Consider the following 15,294-nt stretch of genomic DNA (forward strand, 5'->3'; position numbering starts at 1 on the left):
TAAACTATTTCTACAACTTCCTTCATCCTTTAACACAAGAAATACACCGACTTTCATCATCCCATTGCCCATAAACTATATCAAACGTCTTCCATTATCGGGGTGCCTGGGTGGCTAAGTAGGATAAGTGTATGCCTTCAGCTCAGGTCATGATCTCAGGGTCCTGGGATCGAGCTCTGTGTCAGGCTCCTTGCTCAGCAGGGAGTCTGTTTCTCCCTTTGCCCCTCCCCACCATGCGTGCTTTCTTTCTCTCTCAAATAAATTAAATCTTTAAAAAAAAATCTTCCATTATCTTATTCCAAGAAACTATTTATGCCAAATTCCATCATCCTATCCCCAGTAAACTATTTCTTCTGGAGAGGACTCCATGACCGGGGCATCTCCTACAATCTCACTGCATTTTCACCTCCCCACCTTGGTCTAGTGATTCTTAACTTGGAACACCAAGTTTGGCTACATCCAGAGATGACCTGTTTATCAAGCAACCCTCAAGAAGCCAGGCAAAGCCACAGCCCTGGATGATTCAATGATTATGACAGAGGGGCATCCAGAGCCTTGGACGGTGATTTATACCCTGGTTGAGAACCAGGACAGTTCACACCAACTCCACAGGATAGCTGATGCTCCATCGTTGACAATTGTGTAAAGACTTCTTTAAATGAAGCAATTGCCCTATGTGGTGTCCTGTCCACAGGTAGGAATAGAAATCAAATGTCACTATTTTTTTTTTTCTATTTCCAATGTGGATTCATCATCTTGGACTTTAAGATCCTTTTATACCCACTTATACTCTCCATCTGTTATAGCCCCTTCCAGAAATGAGTCCTGCATCCTTCTTACCTGGCATGTGAAGAATGCTTTTATGTATCATGAAATGATCATGTTCTGACTTCCAGGAATGCATTCTGGTTCTGCTACTCTGGAATTATGTGAGCAAGAAAATATAGGTGTCTACATATACCATGATTTTATAAACATCAGTCATGACCACTTGCTTCCTTATATTTTCCAGAACAATCAATATTTAACCTATAGCTCCCTAATAACCTTTACTTTTTCAATTTTCTACTGGATCAGTAGAGGAAAATCAGTCTTCAGTTACCTTATTACTCTTCCCGGGCAGAAGTTCATACAAAGGCACTTGGACATTCCTGAGGTCATTGATCACACATCCTGAAAGCTGCAGATATTAATTTTGGTTTGTAATTCTTCAATATGCAAAGAGCCTTAATATTGTTTTGATTGTTTGCCATGCATTTTGGTTTTGAGGCTATCAGCTGATGTTAAACATTGCGCTTTATGGGCTTATGGAGATTCTGGAAATTTATCACTTACAAAACTTGCTGAAGGTAGTAAGAGGCAATGTGGCCCAGTTTTGTTTTGTTGGTTAAGGGTAACGGAACCTGTTTTAGGTGAAAGAAATACAGAGTAAATTCCCAAGAGAGGAAATGCCATAGAAGTTGGAGTGGGAGGCAGACGATTTTTAGCAGAGAAGAACTGGAATGGTAAAAGAGTTTGAGAGCTGTCAAATAGAATTCTGCTAAATACATGAAGATTCTTTGTTATATGAAAAAAAAATACAGTGTAAAATAATGTGTATAGAAAGGTAACTTTTGTGTTGGAAAGGGGTTTAAAAAGATTACCTATTCATTTTTTATTTGCATGAAAGAAACACTGGAAGGATACCTAAAAATCTAATAAATAATTTGCAAAAAGATGAAATGTGAGCAGGAAGTGTCACAAAGCATACTTTTTATATTATGGTAAGTTTTGAATTATCAGAAAGTCTTACTCATTTTAACATTAAATGAAATTTAAGTGGTTTGTAAAGGTGATAAAGATGTAGATTAAATTATTAATCCATGATTTTCTAGTGTAAATCCACTCTTCAGGACATAATTCTGACCAAGATTGAATTAGTTGAGACAGTAACATTTTGAAGGTGAGTTACAACTCACTCTTTGAAGAGGAGGCACTTTGGATGTGCCCACTGGTTTTAGGCAAATGATTTATTGCTATATATGTTTTCATGGCTTGAGATTCTCCACAGAAAAATTACTCAAGCAGAACAGATTTCCTCAAAAATGAGATCCAAATGAGCCTGAGGATCAGGGAGGTTTTTGACTCTAGAATGTTCAAGGAATATGTCCAGATTATCTGACAAGCCCTCAGGGGGGAAATACAGAAGGGAGGCAGGGACTGTAATTGGAGTGTAAAGACAGCTCAGGTTCAGAATAAGCAGACACCTTAAAAAATGCCAAGTATACCAGAAAATGTTTCTAACTATCAGTTGCTATCAGAGTAACATGGCCTACTGCTTGCTATAGAAGACATGTTTTTCATCACTGTTGAAGAGAAAGCTCAACTGGTCTTCTACTTCTCTTCAGTGAGACTGATGGTTAGACTAGACAGGCTACAGCAGACATGGTTACATAGGAATGGGAGACTGGGAAGTCTAGAACGTTGTCTGCCCAGGGTTCATTGTACTTTCTTTGATACCTGAGTGGTCCTCATACTTTGTTCTGAGCGGCAGTATATCCCATCAGGAGAGGACTCCGTGGCCCATCCTGCCTTGAAGCTGGGTGATGTCATGTAACATGGTCTAGGCAATGGAATTTAAGTGGAAGTCATTGCTTTGGCTTCCACAAGGATGATCTGACATAAACTAGAATTGGCTGGCTCATCTCTTTTATTCTCTCCTCTTCTTGCCTTGAAGGGATGGGACACATGATGGCTGGAGCTACAGCTGTCATCTTGTCACCATCGAGGAAAGAGAGAGCAAGAGAATGGACTAATTGTAGCCTTGACGTTCCTGAACCACTGAGCCAAAGTAAGCACCTCTCCCTTTATAAATGAGAACAGAAACACTTCATTTATTAATCACATTAACAAGAGCTAACATTTCTTCAGCATCTACCCTGTGTTAGGTTCTTCTCTAGAACCTTCCCCTGTCCAAACCTATGTAATCCTTACACCATGTCTATGAAATTAATACTACAGTTATGCCCATTTGACAGAGGAGGAAATGCAGTGCTAACTCACGTTAACACAGGTCCTAAGAGGCAAGTGGGGATTCCAGATGGGGATTCACACACTTCTCCACCAGGCCCCGCTGCATTCCCAAAGCCCCACTGAGCCACTGCTCTGAAAGTCATAGTTGGCTACAATTTGAATAGACCTGGTCCCCAGGGGATCACATGCTAGGAAAGGAGTCCCTGAAGCTGTTCTCCTAAATCCTGTGTTCATCACTTTCTGGTTTCCTCTTTGCATCTACCCTTACAGCATAAGTTTATCTTTCTAATATGTACACACCCCTAGAGTGACGGAGACGGAAAAGGAGGAAGGTGTGCGTTACAAAATGAGTTGGCTTACCTGGGAAATGAATTTTTTTTTCCCTGTAAAAAACACAGAAGTACGACACAGAAGGGTCACGTATATACTGACACTAGCCTCTCATCCTCATGGCATCTGCTTCTTCCACTTATGTGGGGTTCTAGTGACCCCCGCCCCCATTCCTGTTGTGAGCAAAGAGAATCACTGAATTAAATGTCTGTTTCCCCATCTGCACGCTTGATTGGACCAATGACTACTTGGAGAAAAAGACTTTCTTCTGTCTCTCAGGAACGCTAGATTTGATGTTATCTCAAGTCACTGGTTCACATGGCAACTCCATCCGCCCCCCCCAACTCCAAACTCTATCAACCCCCATTTCTATTCCATAGCTGGCCATTTGTAAGGCCTTACAAATTATTTAAATCATCTTAAAATATAATGAGCTTTAAGTCACTTAAGCTGAGAGAATATTTTATGTGCCCTGTACACAGATTATTTTGTTGAGGTGGTGGATGGGCAGGGAGACAGGTATCATGGAAGAATAAGTTCTCCAATGTCTGTCTCAGAGAGTTGTGTCAGCAAAGAATTATTCCTAGGCACACTGAAAAGTTACAAGGCTCTTTCACATAAGCTACTTCTTGCAAGATGAGAGCAGTTGCAGCTGAAAGTAAATGTTGATCATTTCTCCAATGTCTGTCTCTGCCATATTTATTTTCCTAAAAACCCTGAATAGTCTCTTGAGGGCATTAACAGATACAACCATGGGGAGTTGCCTCTGAATTTGGTCTTCCTGCGGCAAAGCAGGCATTTGTACAAAACAGCATCTAAGAAATAGGTTAGGGATTCATCCATTCGATCATATTTTATAGTCGATGGGTTCCATATAAAGAAAGAGATGCAATGCTAGAACTTACCTTTCCTTCTTGAATTTTAAGCTGGTACTTGTTATTTATCAAGGCGCTACAGATTGGCTGTGCTGGGTGTGATATTTATTATGGATGGATTGCATTCAAGAGTTATTGATTTTATTATAGAACACCCTGGATGTGGGAACTGGGAATACATTTTGGAATTCAAATATGTCAGATTCCAGTTTGGGGGGGGAAGGTGGATGAGGGCAGGAAGAATCAGTATGAGAAGCTTATGAAGTGGACGTGATAAGGCAGAAGCATTGATGTGCACATTATTCATTTGATGAGCCAGAGGCTTGAAGCAAACAGCTGCGATGGGTACAGTTTCTATCTTCAAGACCAATGCTCATTGTAGCACTGCAGTGATTTGGTTCTTTAACGTAACATGTGGTGAACTATAGGGATGGTGAACATTGGCTGTCCATTCAGAAAATACCAAAACGTATTTCTAATTTGTGGAAAAAATATAAAATTTCAGCAATGCATTATGACAACACTTAGTCTACTTTTATAGGCAACCCATCTTTGGCAGTTGTCAAAATATTGGAACCCAAATATTATGAGAATATTTCATTTGAAAAATACTAATTCTGCACTTCTCATATTATGCTGTGTACTTGTTTCCACTCATAGAGTTCATTGCTTTTTCTTGGAAGTCACTTCAAATCTGCTTATTTTTTTAAATAAGTTTCTGTCTTCCACATTCGTCCCAAAGAGTGGGTGATAATAAAGCATTCTGATTTGATTCCTTAATACATTTCTTGCCATTCCTCACTGAGCCGTGGCATAGCATACTAATTCTTTAAAGCCAATCGAATTCACGGATTCTTTTATTTCAATTTTGAATCAAAAATTGAATTTTATTGATCCAAGTATTGCTATCTACCAGATTCATTAAATGGTGAGGTTTCTTGTTGATGCTTGAAGAAAAGTTTTACAACATTGCTGGGAAAGAATTTAGTATTTGAAAGTGTGTTGCAGGGTGCCTGGGTTGTTCAGTTGGTTGAGTGTCCAACTCTTGATTTTAGCTCGGGTCATGATCTTAGGGTTGTTGGATTGGGCCACGTGTTGGGTTCTGCACTGGGCATGGAGCCTGCTTAGGATTCTTTCTCTCTCCCTCTTTATTAAAAAAAAAAAAAGTGTGTTGCTTCTACTTCTTCACCATATATTAGTGATTAAAATGCCATCATGTAAACATCACTTGTAAACATTCAAATATCGATTATAAAAAATACATTTTATACAGCATTATATAAATTATAAAGATCTTACATAAACCTTAGATAAATTTTAAAATTAGCATGAGCCTTGGTGGCTCACAAAACCTGAGAGGGGGGACTAGAACTCAAAGCGAGAAAATAGCGCAAACCAGCTGATGAAAATTCTCACTCTGTGCAGAAAAACAAAAGTAGCAATACTCTTCAGCTCATCCTGGTCTCCCGAAACACGGAGACAACAATATTTCCACAGAACCCGAATGTGATGATTGACCTACAGCAGCCTCTGGCAAACACTGCTGCAGAGTCCCAGTTTTCTGGCTTCCTCATAACATCTAACAGCAAGGACGCACCTGCAGGCAGCCAGAATCCCAGGTGCTCACAGTTTCATCGGCTGACCTCTTAACCTCTTCATTTTTTTCTTTTTCTTTTTTTTTTAAAGATGGTGCTTCTCCAAACACAAATCAGGTCTGGCATTTGGGGCAAAAATCCAAATATGTAAAACCCCATGTGTCTCCTATGGTTTTGGCTAGGAAGTGTAAAACTAGACAACAGGCAATTTTGCTCCTTCCCCTCCTATTTATCACAGAGGGGAATGAACAGCTGCAGCAGCCACGGAAAGGGAATGTCAGGTGTTTTCAAAGTAACATTTGAAAAGAGAGTTTAAGGAATTACCTTCCCTCCCTGTGCATCTCCAAATGGATGCTGGCTGATATCTGACAATTATAGAACTTTTCCCTGTGACCAATTCCAGTCTGTCACTTCCTCTACTTTCCCCCTCCCTTCTAGTCTCTCCATCTTTTTAGAGAGGCTGTGTATCACCCGCTGACACTCCTGTGTTTGGACCATGCACCTCCAGGTTCACCGAGCATTTACAAGCTACTGGCTGTCTGGGTCATGTTTAATTATGGTGTCTCTCCACATCAGATCCCACCAAGTGATGCTGGTGACAGGGAAGGCAAACCCAGACCAAGGCTGACTGCATGATGTGCAAAGCTTCCGATGATCACCAGTTAAGAATGCAAACATTCCCATTTACTGATGATGTTCGTCTGGGACACAGCATTACCATAATCTGGAGTAGCCTGTGTTCCTGTAAGGGGATGCTGATGCACTCCTGATTGCACCCCAAATAGTAGGTCTGACACAAAACTCAGAAAGGTAGCATGTGGTAAAAGAAATTCCAACCATGGGTGGACCCTCACTCCCTAGAGGGAATTCAGAAGTCAGTGCCTCCACTTGTCACAATTCACAGAATTCTGAAGGCACTTACCCACATGGGGAAGTTAACTGGAGGACACTCAGGATACTCATGGCTTTGATTCTTAAGGGTATGATAATAGGCAAATAGAGGCTCCTCTAGAAACACGTGGTTTTTTTTAAAAATGAAATGGTAACTTACTGTTGAGGACAAGTTTATTTTATGATATGCATCTTTCAAATCAATTTAAATGTAAATTTAAATTCCATGTAGTTTATTAGTTGTAAAATATTAACTTACTGAAGAAACATTTATTGAGCATCTACTCTGTGCTGAGAACAAGCTATTCCTAGGGAGACCATGATTTAAAAAAAAAAAAAAAGGCTTCCTTTTTTGTAGCATAAAATTTTTTAAGTCACTTTTTTTTTTTTTTTTTTGGTTGTCAAATGATCCTTTATTGAAACATTTTCCTTTGTAGTTAACTAGCTGGGCATGCCACCACACCACTGTTGATGTCATCTATGATGCCATGAGGGTGGCGGCCATCTACATTGCAGCCCACAGACTGGGCAGTCCCCAGGATTTCTTTAATGGTTCCAGAGAGTTCTCTGGCTAAAGATTGGTGTCGCATCTGTTGGGCAATATTGACAATCTCATCAAAAGTGATATTTCCACTGTGCTTAATGTTTTTCTGCTTCTTTCCGTCTCTTGGTAGTTCCTCGAGGGCTTTGATAATCAGGGCAGAGGCAGAAGGTACCACTTTAATCTGGGCCTGTCTGTTCTGAATGGTCAATTTCACCGTAATCCTTAGACCCTTCCAATCACCAGTTGCCTTGGCGATGTCATCACCAACCTTTTTTTGGAGACAGACCCAGCGGGCCGATCTTCGGGGCCAGGGCAGACGTAGCACCGACTTCGCCACCGGTGTACCTCAGGTACACGACTTTGATCTCGTTGGGGTCGAACTTAGGCGGCATGGCGGAGGTGGCTGGTGTCAGATGAACCCGGATTCGGGACGACCGAAGAAAGTTGCACCTTTGCCTCCCCGAGCCGAAAGCCAAAAGTTAAAAGTAACTTTTTATATGAAGGTGCAAATTTACAGAAATTCTGCAAGACTACTCCAGGCAGCATACATTATTATCCAGATTTATCTATTGTTGTTTACCCCATTTGTTTTATTTTTTGCTCTGCTGATAGATAGCAAGTATAGATAAATAAACATATATAGAGATGATTGATGTAGGGATAGATACATAGCTAAATAGCAGATATAGAAAGATAAATGCATAGGGAGATGATAGGTAGATAGACAGCAGGTATAAATAAACAAAAATAGATAGATGGTAGATGTAGGGATAGGTGGATAGATATTATGGATGGGTGAATAAATGGATGGACAGATGGATAGATAGATGATTGATAAATAGATATAGATAGATGATAGACAATTCTGACCCATTTAAAAGTAAGTATGCTGGCCCTTTGCCCCTTTGTGTTTCGATGTCTGTTTCCTAATAAAAAGACGATTCCCTCTGTAACCACAGAATAGTTTTCAACTTCAGTGTATTTCACAATTAGTATCTATTGTACCATCTGAATTCCAGGTTTTTATTCAATTAAATAATGCCTTTTCCACATTTTCCCCTCCAGTGCAGGATCCAGCCTAGGGCCATGGATCACTTTAATCATCATGTCAGCCTGGCCCCTTTAATCTGGAAAAGTATCTCAACTTTGCTTGGGCTTTGGTAACACTGACATTTCAATGACCGTGCAACCCTTTGTAATAAACTGTCATTGTGAGTTCTGCTGCTCTCCCGTGTTTCAGCCCTCATCGTGCATGCCTAGCTGGAATATTTCCTAAGTGATGTGTCTTTTTCAGGGTATAGTGAAAGCCCCGCAATGTATGGATATGTGTCCACCTGTGCCTAGTGATGCTAATATCGATGACCTGGCCAGGTATTGTCCAATTTCTCCATGATAGTCTCTGTATTTTCACCTAACCACAGATAATTAATATGTGTGGAAACACTTTCAGACCATCCAAATAGCATGCTTCTCATGGAATCCCCTCCTCCATGGATGGGACATTCATCGGGGATTCCTGCTTAAAGGGATCTTTGCATGGATGACAGCAAAATACTGTTTTTCCTATGCTGACCCTCCTTCTGCAATGCATCCCACATTTCACTGGAAACAAGATCTCTCCTTTCTTCCACATTTACTTATGTCTTTATTATTGGTAAGGACTCATGGATTCCTGATGATTTTTAATTCTCTACTGAGATATCTTTTTCCATAGTGATAAACAGGGATAGGTGTATTTGGGGTGTTTATTTTGTTGTTGTATTACACCATACCATATATGTGATTTTTTTTTAAATAATATATCCTGAAAGCCACTTCATATCAGATCATGAAGATCATTTGACAGCTACATAGTACCCCATTTGTGTGCGCCATGATTAGTTCAACCACCTGCCCCCATTTGGGCATTTACGGACCTTCTGGTATTTACTGTGTGATCAGTAGTACCGTGCAAACAACCTCGTACATTTGCATTCCGTATCAGTGGAGGTGTATCCCTCCAGAGGGTAAATTTCTAGAAGTGGGGATGATTGAGATGTGTGACAAAGGCATGTATTGTCCCGTTACATTTTGTCACTTCCCTTCGGGAGCTGTACATTTGCAGCCCCACGGGCAATGTTTCCCACCAGCCTGGCCACTAGATCCTATTGTCACGGTCTTAACATTTCCCAGTGAAAGAGGAAAGGTATCCCCATGCTGTGTTAGCCTGCATTTCTCCTTGAGAGTAAAGTTCAACATCTTTTCACAAAGACTCATTAAAAGAAAAAATCTTTTCTGTGTGCGTTGTCATTTTATACCTTTGCCTAATTTTTTAAGAACCTGTGCCTTTTCTTATTTTTATAAACCTTTGGGTATTAGGGATAGTAGCCTCCAATATATTGCAAATATTTTCTCCTCATTTATCTTTGTTTTTAATTTTGTTTATGAAATTTTATACCATGTGCAGTTTTCTTTTTTAATGTAGGCAAATGGATCCATCTTTTCTTTTATAAATTTTGGTTTTATTACATCTAGGTGTGACTCTTAGAAAGCCATTTCCCTACACCCAAGCCATAGAATAATTTTTCCAGTTTTTATCTGACTACTTTCTAGTTCTGGTTCTTTTGCCTTTTCTCTGGTCCACTGCAGATCCATTCCTGAGTATGGTGTGAGGAGTGGATCTAATTTTATTGTCCCTTAAATGGCTGTGTACCTCTGTCATCGTGCCCTTTATTAAAACATCCATCATCCCTTGGGGCTCCTGGGTGGCTTAGTCGGTTAAGTGACTGACTCTTGATTTTTGGCTTAGGTCATGATCTCGGGGTCGTGGGATTGAGCCCCACAACAGGCTCCTCACTGGGTGTGGATCCTGCTTAGGTCTTCTGCTGCTCCCCCATTATTTGCATGTGCTCTCTCTCTCTCTCAAAAAAAAAAAAAATCTGTTATCCCCAAATGATTTGAGATCTAACTTTATCCTACCCTAGATTTCTCTCTTCTTGGGTCTATTTCCTATTTCTCTTCTTTCTATTCTCTATTTCATTACTTTTTTTTTTCTTCCTTGGATCAGTTCAACATAGTCTTTGTCATAAAGACTTTGCTGTGTATTTGGTATATTTGCTATGTATTTAAAATATACAGTGTGGGGCGCCTGGGTGGCTCAGTTGGTTAAGCGACTGCCTTCGGCTCAGGTCATGATCCTGGAGTCCCGGGATCGAGTCCCGCATCGGGCTCCCTGCTTGGCAGGGAGTCTGCTTCTCCCTCTGACCCTCCCCCCTCTCATGCTCTCTATCTCTCATTCTCTCTCTCTCTCTCTCTCAAATAAATAAATAAAATCTTTTAAAAAAAATAAAATAAAATAAAATATACAGTGTGACTAGACTCCTCTCTTAGACCTTCCTTCTCAGTATAAAACATGCTTTTTTGATGAAAACAGTCAGAAATTGGTGGGACCTCTTCAGTCCTATACCGTTGTTGACCTTGGGTTCTTTTTTTAAATCTTTCAGAGATGTCAGCCTATCCAAACAGTCTTCAATCCACCGATAATCTGAGCGCATTTTTTTTTTTTTTGTACACTGATAGGAAAACTACAGACACACATGTCCTCTATTTGCATTGCAGAAATGAACAGGGCTATCTTGATTTTTCATTACTGGTGACACAACCTGTTAAATTATCTCCTCTGTAATTGAACATAATGAACATTAGGGTTTTAGATTGAAATGCTTCAGTATTGTCTATTATAAACAAATGAAGACCCGATGGATAATTATAAGGCTTCCAGATATTGTATCTCACTCTCAAACAAAGGTAATTTAGTGTTCAATTAATCTCAGGAGGTGGGACAAGCTGTCTCACATAATCTCCTGTTACCGATTTATATGTATTGTTGTATCAAGTAATAGCCTGATCTGAACTGTAATAAAGAAGGGCATTTTCAGCCAAACATCATCTCCAAGTAGCCCATATGTTTAGTCCAGATACTTCAAAAGAATTTTTAAATCTGTAAGAGATTTTTAGAATATGTTTCTCACTATAAAATATGGTCTCTTAGAAGCTCTCATCAGTTTATTACCATAGCTATAATTGATTATGAATTGTTAGTAAATCATTTTAAAAATTCCCCTGCAATTAGGATGTTTTAGTTCTTATTTTTAATTGTTCCAACCAATGCCTCATAAAAGCTTTCTAATAAATTTTCTGTTGACAATGATTGGGAATGCATAAATACAGTAAAATCCTGACTCATGGAATGTTATGATCAAATCCCACAAAATATTTTCTTTATATTTTATGGCTCAAAAAAATCAGACTGTAAAATAAAATCATATTTTGTCCCATTTCCTAGCCTTCTCAAGTTAAAACTGAATTTTATTCTGAAAATATCACAAGTGGATATAAATCATTAATAAATTGTCAGTACCTATGGAATTGCCATAACATATCTTCATTTTATAAATATACCTTAATTTGTTTTTTTTTAAATGATACTAAGTGTATTTGATCTAGACACATCATTTCAAAATGTAGTTGTGACATGTAGTCTAATCAGGAAACATACATTTATAAAAACAAGTTAATCTTCTTAAGCTTATGTTTCATAAAATTGGAAAATCATTTAGATGGTATCACAAGTCAGTAAGAATATAAAGGAGAACACATTTTAATTATGTATCTTTTCAGATAAAATATGAGTAAAATTCCTACTTTAACTCTGGCTAATGATGCAATTAGATCATAAATATCCTAAGTCAACAGATTTAAAGATAGATCAAATACAAGTATCCTATGGTACGAGCCTAATTATAGACAATTTAGCTCTCTATTTTTAGTTGTACCATATCCTGTACCCGTTCCATCTTTTTCAACTAATTTATTCTTTCCTCTGGCCCGCCATAGAAAATTCTGGGATTGGAATTGAGCAATAGGCTTCTGGTTCTGAATCAGATTCAGATTACTGATGACTGCCAGTTGTCAGTGCCTCTGGTTTTCTCACCTATAAAGTAAGACGTGGGTTGGTCAACATTCAAAATGGCAAATTGGATTTGTCATCAGTTAGAAAGAGCCATATGATAGTCTTTGATGAGAAGAAATGAGGCTTCTCTAGAAACAATATTGATCATTAAGTCTACACAGAATCTGAAAAGATGATCTGGAGACTTGTGTCCCAAATACCTGCTCCAGATATCTCTCAAATGTCAAACTCTGTGTGTAGAAATGAAATTGACTATGGCTGTGTGGTCTGTGTCTCATGTCCCTATTCTGTTCCACTGATCTATTTGTCTTGATACCAGTATTACGCTGTCTTGATCGCTATAGTATGAATGTGTCTTGAATACAGGTTGTATGAGACCTCCAAATTTGGGTTTGTTTTTTTTTTTTTTCCTTTTCCTTTTTCCTTTTCCCCTTTGGCTATTCTACATATGAATTTTAGAATAAGTTTATCGATTTTAACAAAAAAGCCTGCTGAGATTTTGACTGGGACTGTGTTGAATCTGGAGATTGATTTGGGTAGAAGTGACATGTTGAAACCTACATAGTTCTCCAACGATAAACAAAATATACCACTCCATTTATTTTGATCTTCAAATTCTCTGAGCAGTGGCTTGTAATTTTCAGTGTACTGGTCTTGCACATCCAATGCCAAAGTTATCCCAAAGTATTTCATACATTTAATGTTCCAGTTATTGATGTTGCTTTCTCAATTTCAATTTTTGGATGTTCATTGCAGGTATATAGAAATATAATTTGTTTTTGTAGATTGATCTTTTATCTTGCAACTCTGCTAAATACACTTTGTAGTTCTGGTAGTTATTTTGTATATTACATTGGATTTTCTACATGGATGATCATGCCATATTCAAATACAGTTTTAATCCTCCTTTTACAGTCTGGAGGGTTTTTTCCCCCCCCTCATTGAACTGGTGTGAATTTCTAGCACAGTGGTGAAAATCAGTTGTGCAAGCAGGCATGTTTGATTTGTTCTGATTTTAGGTGGAAGAATGCATTATGAAGAATGCTATTAGTTGTAGGATTTATGTAGGTGCCTTTTATCAAATGGATAATTTCTTCTGTTTTAATTTCTTTTTTTTTTATTTTATTATGGTATGTTAGTCACCATACAACACATCATTAGTTTTTGATGTAGTGATCCATGATTCATTGTTTTCGTATAACACCCAGTGCTCCATGTGGTACGTGCCCTCCTTAATACCCATCACCGGGCTAACCCATCCACGCACCCCTCTCCCCTCTAGAGCCCTCAGATTGTTTCTCAGAGTCCATCGTCTCTCATGGTTCATTTTTCTCTCCGATTTCCACCCCCCCTTCATTTTCCCCTTCCTTCTCCTAATGTCCTCCATGTTATTCCTTATGTTCCACAAATAAGTGAAATCATATGATAATTGACTTTTTCTGCTTGACTTATTTCACTGAGCATCATCTCCTCCAGTCCCATCCATGTGGATGTAAAGTTGGGTATTCTTCCTTTCTGATGGCTGAGTCATATTCCATTGTATATATGGACCACATCTTTATCCATTCGTCTGTTGAAGGGCATCTTGGCTCTTTCCACAGTTTGGCTATTGCGGACATTGCTGCCATGAACATTGGGGTGCATATGGCCCTTCTTTTCACTACATCTGTGTCTTTGGGGTAAATACCCAAGAGTGCAATTGCTGGGTCATAATATTGACCCATTGAATTTCATTGAATTTCACATTGAATTTCAACAAACTGTTTTCTGCAAATATTGAGATAATCGAGGTGGTTTTTCTTTTTTAATCAGTTAGAGGACATTGAGTTTGGATGTTAAAACAATCTTATATATTTGGAATGACCCCCCTTGATGTATTACCCTTTTTATGCAGTTTTGATACCCTTTGCTAACATGCATTTAGAATGCTTGACTGTTAGAAATATTCATCCATAGTTTTTGTTTGTTGTGCTCTTTCTCCAGTTTTATGCAACAGAATACCCACCTCCCCCCACCAGCATATGTATGCTGTTGTTGCCATGCATTTTAGTTTTATATGTATAATAAATTTCACAAAACATCCCTTTCATTTTTGTTTATACCATCAATTATATTTAAAGATATTTAAATAATAAAAAAATCTTATAGGTTTATGAAGGAGCTTCTGCTTTTCACTCTTGTGTTCATCCAGATATCCTTCCAATACTATTTTCCTTCTGGCTGAAGGTATTCTTTGGACATTTTTTTTTTTTTTTAAGTAGTCTCCATATGGAGCCCAACATGGAGCTTGAACTCATGACCCTGAGACTGAGAGCTGAGCTGAGAACAAGAGTGGACCACTTAACTGACGGAGCCACCCAGGCCCCCCTGGACATTTATTATGGTGCAGATGTGCTGGTCATGAATTCTTTGGGGTTTTATATGTCGGAAAATGTCCTTTCTTTACCTATGTCTATTTTAAAGGTGTTTTTGCTGGGTATAGAAATCTAGGTGACTTTTCTTTAGTACCTTAAATGTGTTTCTTCACCATCTTTCTTAAATTGTTACTGACAAGAAATCTAAAGTTATTCTTATCTTTGCCCATCTATGCAAAGCTTTTTTTATCTAGATACTTGTTAGGATTTTATCTTTATCACAGGTTGTGAGCAATTTGATGACGATGTGCGTTGGTAAATTTTTTCTTATATTTCTTGCACTTGGAGTTTGTTGAGATTCTTGGATCTATAGGCTTACGGTTCTTCTTAAATTTTGGGAACTTCTGGCCTCTTTTTTCTCCTTTGAGTATTCTAAACACCCACACATTAGGATACTTGATGTTTTATTACAGTTCACTTATTTTCATTTTTCATTCTTTCTCTCTATATTTAATTTTTGGGTAATTTCTGTTGCCATGCTTCAGATACTCTAATATTTCAATGTCGAATGTTGTGAATTTTACCACTTTGGGGTTGGGTATTTTTATTCCTGTAAAAATTCATAGGCTTTTTTGGGGCACCTGGCTGGCTCAGTTGGTTGGGCCTCTGCCTTCCACTCGGGTCATGATCTCGGGGTTCCAGGATCAAGCCCCACATCAGGCTCCCTGCTCAGTGGGAAGTC

The 15,294-nt window shown here is 38.6% G+C and overlaps 1 pseudogene; it reads right to left on the reverse strand.

The window, feature by feature from the left end:
- Nucleotides 1-784: 784 nt before the first annotated feature.
- LOC114218057 (large ribosomal subunit protein uL11 pseudogene) lies at nt 785-7,640 on the reverse strand (annotated as a pseudogene).
- Nucleotides 7,641-15,294: the final 7,654 nt, after the last annotated feature.

This window comes from Eumetopias jubatus, unplaced genomic scaffold, assembly GCF_037043125.1.
Source record: "Eumetopias jubatus isolate StellerSeaLion01/CBP00866 unplaced genomic scaffold, mEumJub1_p1.0 scaffold_11, whole genome shotgun sequence".
In the NCBI taxonomy this organism is placed as follows: domain Eukaryota; kingdom Metazoa; phylum Chordata; class Mammalia; order Carnivora; family Otariidae; genus Eumetopias; species Eumetopias jubatus.